Here is an 11,938-nt window from a genome sequence, read left to right as displayed (position 1 = left end):
ACTGGCTCTCATCAGAACCACTCCTGTAATGGAAAAGCAAGAGTTACTTCTGTTGCACAGGATAAGTTCATCAGAGTTATCAGTCTCAGAAACTGTAACTTAACATCATCCCAGATAAGAGCACCTAAAGTATTTTGGTTTGTTTAATACTTTTAAGTTTCTACATTAAAAGTAAAAAGTAAAACATTGAATGATAAGATTTATCCAAATTTTAGACTGGTACTGTATATAGTACTATATGAGTAAAACTCAGTTTGGATCATTTTTATTTGTTCTTAAGTGAAAAATGCCAAAAAAAGGGGATACAATGCATTTGCCCAAATCTGCTCCAAGATTGGAATGAGTTTATTTTATGTTCCATAGAGCATACAGTCTCTACGTGCAGCGCCTTGTGGGTTTCTTCATGGGGTCTTATCTCCAAGCTTTAACGCTGAGGTGGGGGCAGATTGATTAATGATCTCTAAACGTCAGAGACAGAGGGGGCCCCCCTACTGCGCTCTCTCTCTCTCTCTCTCTCTCTCTCTCTCTCTCTCTCTCTCTCTCTCTCTCTTTCTCGCTCTCTCTCTTTCCAAGCTGTCTCTTCCATTGGACAGGGCCTTTTCAAGGACCACCCCCCTCCCACCACAAACCCCTCACCCTTTCCCCTCCAAAAAAATTTTTTACTAAAAAAACGTAGTGGGTTTGGGAGAGGAGGGAGCAGTGGCTAATATGCTTTCACCTCTTATTTTCTCTTCTTCTTCTTCTTCTTTTTCTTCTCCCCCTTTAAGAAAGCCTGCCTGCTTTTTCTTTTTTCAGCCTGCAGAAAAGAAACGTCCTCTTTCACTTGGTAAGGGACGGCTAATAAGGCTGTTAAAGAAAGTGAGAGGCTGCTGTGTCAATGGAGCCGTCCATCTCCGTTCTCACTCGCTCTCTCCCTCTCTCTCTCTTTCATTCATTTTCTTTTTCTCCCCCCTCCATTTTCTCCCCCTTCCCGGCCCAGTAAAGCCATCAGAGACTCAGTAGAAAAGGTGACAGCTTGGACGGGAGTTGGAGGGTGTGGGGAGTGAAAAGAGAGGAGAGCTACAGGTTTAGAGGGCGTGAAAAAAAAAAAAAAGGGATGGGGACGGGCCTTTCAGGAGCGTCCTGGTTGCCTGTCCAAACCTGATTTACACTGGTTTCATGCTAGTCTTCCCAGGCTCAGACTCTGCAGGAGCTCTGTAGGGGAGCCACAAAGGCCTGCAGAGAGTAGAAACTGAGACAGGTTATGTCTCTGTCTGTGGATCACCGCTCTCCTGATTGTGGCTGGAATATTGAAATGCAATACCCTTCTGGACCTCACAAATACCAGTACTACAGAATATCAATAAAGACATTTAATAGCAAATTTGAATAGTTTAACAATCATTCACAATAAATAGTGAAGCAAAGAGCATGTCTGTTTTACACGCTTGAATAGTTATTGCCTGCAAGGTAAGGTCACATTTGTTTCACAACCAGAAAAAAACGCTATACTAATAAGGGAGCATAAAAGAAAGCACAACATTGTAGGTTAGTTTAGTATCTAAAGTGTCTAAAGCAGTTGCTTGCTTGCAAAGAAACTGAGACTACTCTATCTTACTATGCTGATACTGTAACTTATCCCTTTCAAAAGTAGTAAAAGTTGGCTCTAACAAGGAAAAAAAAATGCAGTGGGAGACCCCGATGCACAACTGTGCAAGAAAATAAATATAAAGACTCCTCACAGGTTGTCCACTGACCTTCACGTTAAACGAATACCTGTCAAACACCAGCATCAGTTTTTTTGCTGGATTTCATGGCAGAATTACCATGAATCACACTGGTCAATATAAAGAAAAAATGGCTTATGAAAAGGTGAAAAAAAAAGATGTTATGAGCAGATGAGTTCAAGTTTGAGGTCTTTGGATCAAACAGAGGAACATTTGTCAGGTGCAGGAACAATAAAAGATGCATGACCAATGCTTAATAACATCTGTCAAGCATGGTGGAGGCAGCGTGATGTTCTGGGGATGCTTTGGAGGTGGTAAAATAGAAGATTTATATAGAGTGTAAAGGAACTTGATGTAGAAAGGCCCTACTCTGTGGACAGCACTTAAAAAAATAATGACCCAAACACACCTTTAAAATACATCAGCAATATTTATGCATGGCAACAGGTACATGCAAGATGTTTAAAGGCAAAATAGTCAGAGAGAAAGTTTTATTTTCAAATTTACAAGCATCAATTTTCTCATTATTAATAATACATATACAATTTAGAAAACACTTATCATAGGTTCATTTATGGTTTTGTATAGTGAAAAAAAAAACAGCTAAGCATTTGTCGACAAACCTTTATTTAAGGAAACTATTAAATCAATTTTATTCATAACAAGTAATTTATTTTTAACTCAAAGTAATTGTATTTATTCCCTGAGTCTCAATAATAAATAACAGCTTAAAACAGATACAGCTCTGGAAAAAATAAGAGACCACTTTCTGAATAGGTTTATGTTTGAGTAAAATGAATATTATTGTTTTATTCTATAAACTACAAACAACATTTCTCCCAAATTTCAAATTAAAATATATTTTCATTTCGAGCATTTATTTGCAGAAAATGAGAAACGGTTGAAATAACAAAAAAGATGCAGAGCTTTTCAGACACAAATAGTGCAGAGAAAACAAGTTCATATTCATAAAGTTTAGAGTTCAAAAATCAATATTTGGTGTAATAACCCTGATCTTTAATCATAAAAAGTTTTATGCATCTTGGCATGTTCTCCTCCACCAGTCTTACACACTGCTTTTGGATAACTTTATGCCTTTACTCCTGGTGCAAATATTCAAGCAGTTCAGTTTGGTTTAATGGCTTGTGATCATCCATCTTCCTCTTGATTATATTCCAGTGGTTTTCAATTTTGGTAAAATCAAAGGTAAAACTGAACATTTTTAAGTGTTTTTTTTTTTCTTCCAGAGCTGTATAATGTTTATGTTGTTGTTTATCGGTTAAGAAATATATTATCCATTCTAAATGATGAGATTTTTGTTAATTAAAATATTTTAAAAAAATTAAAGATTTGCAGATCATCTTTGCTTCTGAGTATCTGCATGATGAGAGTTTAAAAGCAGGTTTAAAAGTCATTACAGGTCTTTTTGCTGTTTAGTTAATGGTTAGGTGTTTAGAGGAGCTCCATGTCTCAGGGAGGCACAAGACCAGTGAGCCATTTGTCTTTATCTGAATCTCGACAGCAGATTATGATTTATTTGGGCCATTTGTTTGATCAGCTTGACTTAAAAAAAAAAACAAAAGCCCTGGAAATGGCAAAATGTTGTCGTGGGTTGAGCTGCTCGCTTCAGATTGGAGTGAAGAATAAACTATTTTAGACTGTTTTTTTTTAATGCCATCTAGAACTGCACTAATAACAAAATATCTTAATATCATCTGTATCTTCAGTATTAGTGATAACACCAGGACTTGGTGAAAAATAGATATTTTAGAACAACCTGAAACAATTACTCTAATCTGTTACATTTAAATGTATTAGTTTTTCTTAAGATTTATTTTCAGTTACACAGCAAATTCTGTTTTTTTAATAAACTCCCTGAGAGTTACTATCAACTCATTTTAAGAGTTTTTTATGACAGAATTAAAGTAACACTTTTCTAACTTTAACTGTTCAGGAGTTAAATCTGAACTGTTGTGGGAGTTAAAATATTTATCCAATCTATAGTACAATACAGCTCTCAGCTGGAGTTCATTTTAACATAAACTCCTTCACAGTGTTAACAATTAATACAAACAAATTTTGTGTTATTAAACAAATATTTTAAAACCCTGGAACATTTAGGAGTAAAAATTACAACAAAAAGCTTCCTTACTGATATACAGAAACAATTTAATACTTAAAAAATATGTCAGTGTATGTTTTTTCATGGCATGGCAACTTTAATCCAGCATTATAGTTCTCAGTGTATTGCCAGCACTTTGTCACACTTCACAGTGCAGAAGATGGTAACTTGCTCGTATAGCCAACAACATGTCAGCTAGACAAACAACCATCATATAAAATATAATGAAGCTGGGATTGGAGGACACGCCTAATTAGAGAGTTCAGTCATGCTCCTCAACACCTTGGAATAAACTCTGAAATACTCTGATACACCTCCAAAGAGTTCCCCTCAACTCAACTTGTAGTTTAAGTTGGAGAATAAATTCACACAATTTAACACATTTTTGTTTAACTCCAGATTTGTGAACACCAGAAATTTGCTGTGTAGAATCTAACTCTTGGTTTAAAATGATATAAATATACACAAAGGTCATTCTATCTTACTTACTTAAAATAATCTACAGTCCTAGAAGTCTCACCCTCTGTCTGTGTTGGTGGTTCTTTGAGTTAAATTGAGAGGATTTCTTTTTTCCAGCTTTGGGTCTTTGGGTATGAAGGCCCTCTCTTTATATGAATGGTAAACCGAGCTGAGGAACCTGTGGTCGGATGTGTTCCCCACTCGTGGATTGGCTCACTTAGGAGGAGTGGGAATTTTCCAGTAGAAGTGTTTTAGTGGTGGCATTAGTGGTTGTGGTATATATAAGTCTTGCACTGCAGTCAATAAAGCGCTATGTAGGTCTCGTTTTTACAGCTATAGTGAATAGACAACTGGCAGAAAGGGCATTATTGATACAACCCAATTCCCAAAATAGTTGGGACACTGTGTAAAATGCAAATAAATGTAAATAAAAACAGAATGGAGTGATTTGTGAATCTCATAGACCCATATTTTATTCACAATAGAGAACACAACAGACAGCTCTAAAAAAATATGATTTTACAAAAGTGAAAACCTCTGAAATGTAATCAAGAGGAAGATGGATGATCACAAACCATTGTGAACTGTCATCAAACCATAGTGAACTGCTTGAATTTTTGCAATAAAGTTATCCAAAATCAGTGTGTAAGACTGGTGGAGGAGAACATTACAAGATGCATAAAAACTGTGATTAAAAACCAGGGTTATTCCACCAAATATTGATTTCTGAACTCTTAAAACTTTATGAATATGAACTTGTTTTCTTTGCATTATTTGAGGCCTGAAAGCTCTTCATCTTTTTGTTATTTCAGCCTTTTCTCATTTTCTGCAAATAAATGCTCTAAACGAAAATATTTGTATTTGGAATTTGAAAGAATGTGTTGTCTGTAGTTTATAGAATAAAACAACAATATTCATTTTACTCAAACATATACCTATAAATAGCAAAATCAGAGAAACTGATTCAGATTTTTTTTTTTAGAACTGTATAATAATCAGTGTGGTCTTTCTACTTCAGCACCTGAGGGATTCTTCTCTTATAATAAAAATAACATTTTGCCAGGTTACAATTAAAATGGATGAGTCGCATCCTGTGCAGAATGTTAAACAAATGTGAATTAGTGTGTGTGTGTGTTTGGGACTCATGCTCCAGGCTCTATAATATGAGCCATAACATTATGGCATGTGTGTGTGTGTGTGTGTTACATGTTGAAAATTAAGTGTAGAGGAGGCTTCAGTGAAACACAGTGAAGATCAGGCCACTCTTTATAAATGGCTTCAGCTTGGTGAAGTTTAGGTGAAATCTCAGGGAAGCTGATAGTGGATTGGAAGCCAAATATTTTGCAACATCACTGTTAAACATAAGGGATTGTTTGCACGCGGATGAATCTCTGTTCCTCATTTGTCTTGGAGAGTAAAAGGAACAAATTGATCTTTGGAGCTTTCTGGACCTTCTTGGACCGGAGCTGATCATCTTTATCTTTTGGCGCTTTCTTAACTTTCAGCATGTTGAAACATGATTGACATGAAATTTCGACAGAGCATAACAAAAAGGGAAACAGAGAGAGAAAGCACTTAGTTAGGAAGACTAAAGACCTACTCATTCATTTAATTACCTAATCAGCCAATCATGCGTCAGTACTGCCATAAATAAAATAACCCAGACTCTGGCCCTTTGACTCCTTTAGCACTCTGATTCAACCGTCAACTGTGTCAGTGTGTCTTTGCTATCACAACAGCGGGAAATGTACACCTGTGCTGCTCAAAACACACAAAATGCATCATGGGTGTGTTTTGGGTGCAACTTATAATAAACCAACCATCGTGCCACTTGCCATTCCCTTTAAGAGCCAGGTATGCTCTGTCTTTGGTGGATTGCTATTTCAGGGATGCAGCTACCTAGACGTGTCCAGTGCTGCTCAGTTGAGGAAACTGACCTGCTCATTCACGCTCATTCATTCTGTTTATTGTTGATGTAAAAGTTTGCATAGCATCAACAGGCACATGCTATGGGTTTGTGCACTGCTGTGTGTCTATGTGTGCGTAACAAGAGGAGATTGAGATTGTTGGGGATGCACTTCTTGACAGTTCACTGGCAAGATAGCAATGAAAGTTTGACTGTTGATGTTTGTCTAGGTAATGTTCAGTCACTGGCACATCTCTGTTTTCCATAATGTACCATAAGCTACACTCACATTACCAGACTGAAGTGACTCAAATTCGATTTTTTGCTCAATGTGACTCAGATCTGATTTTTTGTGTGAACGTGCCGAATCAGATTTCTTTAAATCAGATTTGAGTCTCTTTCATATGTGGTCCTAAATCAGATATGTATTTGATCCATGGACATGAGACATTAATGTGAACGGTCAAATTGGAATTCATGTGTCTTTTTGCTTTTACGCATTAGCATTAGCGCTACGTGCTTCTCGCTTGTACACACACATCTCTTGGTGCAGCTGTTCAGCTATAGCTGCAAAAACAGCAAAAGCAAACCACCTGGCCTTTTTTCACCTCCTCGACCTGAGCATGTACTTCAGACCAGCTGTTTGCTGTTTCTCCACTCCAGCAAGAAATGCTCCACATATGAGCTGCTAACAAACACATCCATTTCCCTTTATAAAGCTACGAGTCGTCTCTCAAATATGAGTTTTTTGTTGTTGGTGAAGAAGGCAGCGTTTATATACATGTGAGACGTTTCAGAGACAGATTCGTTCACATTAAACACAGATACAGCTCACTTACATTTGTGAATGTGAACCATCAAAATAGCTAAATCTGATCTGAGCAAAAAATTGGATTTCAGCAATGTAGCTTGTAATATGAACTTAGCCTTAATGTATCATGTATCACCACAAAACAAAAGTCAGCTCCTTTTTCGTGAACATAACAATAAGTTCATGGTTCCTCAGTGGTGTAAGATTTATAGTGAGATATGTGAGATTATCAAAATGAAAATTCTCCTGAAAAACCTGCAAAAATGATACAGGCCCATAAACTGGCCATAGACATGGCCACAGATACAGGGGTTGGACAATGAAGCTGAAACACCTGTCATTTTAGTGTGGGAGCTTTCATGGCTAAATTGGAGCAGCCTGGTGGTCAATCTTCATTAATTGCACATTGCACCAGTAAGAGCAGAGTGTAAAGGTTCAATTAGCAGGGTAAGAGCACAGTTCTGCTCTAAATATTGCAATGCACACAACATTATGGGTGACATACCAGAGTTCAAAAGAGGACAAATTGTTGATGCACGTCTTGCTGGCGCATCTGTGACCAAGACAGCAAGTCTTTGTGATACATCAAGAGCCACGGTATCCAGGGTTATGTCAGCATACCACCAAGAAGGACCAACCAGATCCAACAGGATTAACTGTGGACGCTGTAAAAGGAAGCTGTCTGAAAGGGATGTTCGGGTGCTAACCCGGATTGTATCCAAAAAACATAAAACCACAGCTGATCAAATCACGGCAGAATTCAATGTGGACCTCAACTCTCCTGTTTCCACCAGAACTGTCCGTCACAACAATAAATTATTGTGGTCTAAAACCAGGTGTTTCTGTTTCTTTGTCCAACTCCTGTATGTGTTCCATGCCGGCAGATGATTGTGTCTTAAATGGGCTGTAAATGTCACTTTAGAGGGATTTGTTTTTAAATGTCAGCTGGTGACCCCTCCCCTCAGCAGCCTTACAGCATCATTAGCGCTCTGACCTTTACAACCACCCGGGCGACTTTCTGAACACCTTGCATTCTGACGCTACAGGTAGTGTGTGTGTGTGTGTGTGTGTGTGTGTTAGTGCTGGAGGGTTAAGCCTCCAGATTCCATGAATGTTTGGGCCGGCGCTTGAAATAACTTGCATGCCTGTAGTTAGATGCTCCTCATGGACAGAGAAAGCAAAGCAATACACACGTTTCAGTTTTTAGATTTGTAAAGAAATAAAATGATGTAGATTTTATTTTTTAGCATAAACTTTGGTGTAGTTCTAAACTTACAATTAGAAACACTTTAAACTTTAAAACAAATAGAAAAGGTCAGAACTGCATCTGTTGCTACGGAACACGAACCAGACATCCATGTAATTCATTGTATAATTAATAGGGCTGTCAATATTAACGCGTTAATGCACGCAGTTAATCTGGAAGATCATACATTTTTTATGCATATTAATCATGTGTCAAAATTTACAGAGTCTAGTGATACGTTAGCAGGTTTAATTAGAGATCTAACACAGAAGCGCCTACTGTTGAGTTCAGGGGGTAGATTATCTTCTATTTATGCTGAAGTTTATGTTCTTTTTCTCTTATGGTAATGCATGTGCATGCACACACACACACTCTCACTCTCAATATGGAACTATACTATTGTTTATTTTACCCATTAACACTCTCAGTTAAACTCAGTAACTCAGCACATGTATTAAAATAATGTAAATGTATCTATAGAAACAGAACAAGGTCATCATCAACAATTCAAAAAGTTTGCAACTCTGGGTCGACCAGGTTTTCATTAAATGCCAGTTTTCACTAAAGCTGTCCACCAAGCTGAACTGCTTAAAATGTTTTCACCAGAAGTGGCGTAAAGTTATCCAAAAGCAGTGTGTAAGACTGGTGGAGGAGAACATGCCAAGATGCATAAAAACTGTGAATAAAAATTCACAAATTATTCCACCAAATATTGATTTCTGAACTCTTAAAATGTCATGAATATAAACTTGTTTATTTGAGGTATAAAAGCGCTGCATCATTTTTGTTAATTTGACCATATAAATAAATTAATGTCTAAATTGGAGCAGCCTGGTGTCCAATCTTCATTAATTGCACATTATTGCACCAGTAAGAGCAGAGTGTGAAGGTTCAATTAGCAGCATATAAATAAATGCTCTAAATGACACTATTTCTATTTCAAATTTGAGAGAAATGTTGTCCGTAGTTTATAGAATAAAAAAATAAAGTTCATTTTACTCAAACATACCTATAAATAGCAAAATCAGAGAAACTGATTCAGAAACTGAAGTGGCCTCTTCATTTTTTCCAGAGCTGTATATATCTCAAAAGGCACAGTATTCTTATGATGATTAATAAATTAATATTTTTTGCTGATAAATCCCAGCTCTCCAAGATAAAAAAGCATAAATAAGGCAGAGTATTAAAGAAATAAAATAAAGGAGAAAGGTTACAGTGTTTCTGAGTTTCTGAGATGCATGATGCAAACCCAGAGCGCAGCATTTTCCTGAAACCCTGCAGTGATGTGGAGGCTGTTTCTCAACCCGCTGTGCTCCAGGCTAATGGCAGGAGACACTTTATCTCAGTGCTGGCTTTCTGGAAGACACACAGTCTTGAACTCCCGCCGTAAGATTGGGAAATTATTGCTGGTCAACTGCAATGGGTGAGCGATACACTCTGCTCACGCAATGTGGGTAGTAGAGGTTAAAAATCTCTTAGGCTATCTCAGCATGATAGAAGAAGCAGTGCTGCTAGCCAGGCTGTAAATAAAGGGACACTCTGTTAAGAAATTCTCTTCAGCTTGGCCTCCAACTGATGAATAATTCCCAGGATCTGCCAGGATCCTAAAATAAGTGGGTACCACTTTAAAATAAGACTACCTTTATAAAGGATTTACAAAGGGTTTAGTTTATTAATGGTTACTAATTAGGTTGTAAATGCCATAACAATCATTAATAATCAGTTATAACACATACATAGAAATGTACATAGACCTATTGTTTGCCAAATAGTGAACCCACAGCCACATAACTAATTATTAATGATTTTAAAGGCATTTACAACCTAATTAGTTAATAAGTTACATTTACTTAATTTACTAAATTTGAGTAATTTGTTGATCAATCTTAAAACTTTCAGCGAAGTTAAATGAATCAATATTTTTTTTATATCATATGCTTCCCCACTAATCCTTCTTCACTTGTATGGCTAGGTAAATAAAATAGATTTGTATTCAGTCTACATTTTGATTTCATTTGAGTAAAATATATATATCTGAAATGCTTAAAAATTACATTTTAATAATAAAATCATCTAGAATGAAAATGCTAGCAAACATTATAGAGCACACAGCCAACACAGAGTCAGCAGCTCAGAAAATGTTGCTTGCTCTTACAGCCTACAACACACAAGTTTACCAATAATAGTCTATAGGGATGCTAATAAATTGTGCTAGTAAGTAATGAGCTGATTTAGGTTGAAGGTCTCTGAATATAAATGTGGCCACAAATGTTCACCTTGCTCAAAGTATTTGGGTAATGTTTGGAAATACCCAAATTTACATAAACAGACCTAATTTATTTGAGTTCAAACTAACTGTCGCTTTAAAGTGTAACAAATGTTAATATTTACACAAAAAAAGAAAGTTTGGAATGTGGGTTTTAGGAGCTGGCTGTTAAAGCTGATATAGTGTCCTAAATAACCAATAGCAATTATATATAGTGTTACATTACATTACATTTGGCAGACGCTTTTGTCCAAAGCGACTTACAATAGTAAAGTACAAAAGTAATAGAAGTTTAAGATAAAAACATCGTTAGATAGGGCTTATAGGAGGTCAAAGGGAAATAATAGGATAGAGGAGTGAAGGAGGGGAAGAGGGAAATGAGGTTAGAAGTAGTTAGTGTGTTAGAGGTGTTAGGAGAGTAAGTGCTCTTTGAAGAGCTCTGTCTTCAGGAGTTTATTAAAGATAGATGTATTTACACTTTTAAATTTAAGGGGGCTTTGATTGATGCTGTTAAAGTGCCACTTTTGTTACCATAAAGTTAAGATAATTTTAGATTAATTGAAGGTTCTTCACACCTTTTGAATGGCATCATTCATTAAAAACAAACAAAAAAAACATTTAAAGCACTTTTCATTTTTTAGAAGTAAATATATATCTGCATATCTAAAGGTAAAGGAAGTACAATGTCTGAACAAACACAAACAACATGAACAAATGAACAAACACAAATGACTAGTCTTGAATGTTTTCCCTGTATCTACTTGTTTTTAACATGGTTTATCAGTTCATTTTCAGAAATTGACACTGCGAGCATAAGAATCTTCATATTTGTTGGTGTTTGTCTGATTGGTCGGTGCACTCTGGCCTTTAGCTGACACATTGCATAAACAAGCACTTGCAAATCTGCTGGAAAAGTATGAAATCAGACATAAACCCGACAGTCTTTCAGGCCTATCAGTAGAAGATAAGTGCAGTATGTCTGCTAATGGTCAGTGAATAGGTTAAGCATTAGTGCTGACAGCGTGGACCCAGGAATCCATTCCGTCTGGACCGGCAGGAAGCAGAGTTAAACATTTCCAGCATTTCTGCTGCAAACAGATCTTTAAACAAACCCCAAATATCATCCTACATCCCATGATCATCCTGTTAAAGATAAGACTGATAGGTTATGAAAATCATCTTTATTGTTTTATAATTGCTTTATGTTGTTTTTTGTTTTATTCTAGGAAGAATTGAACTTTCTGTTTGTCATAAAAGGTTTTGCATTTCCATTTCAGAGCAGCGGAATAAACTAAAAAAATGAAAAGGCAGTAGAAAAGACATACACATATCCAGAAAAGGTTTCAGTTTCTATTATTTTATTAATTATATGTACAAATTCCCTCCAAAAGTAAATAATTAACAGTATATGGACTTATTGGG

This window comes from Astyanax mexicanus, chromosome 7, assembly GCF_023375975.1.
Source record: "Astyanax mexicanus isolate ESR-SI-001 chromosome 7, AstMex3_surface, whole genome shotgun sequence".
In the NCBI taxonomy this organism is placed as follows: domain Eukaryota; kingdom Metazoa; phylum Chordata; class Actinopteri; order Characiformes; family Acestrorhamphidae; genus Astyanax; species Astyanax mexicanus.
Note: the sequence above shows the minus strand (reverse complement) of the source record.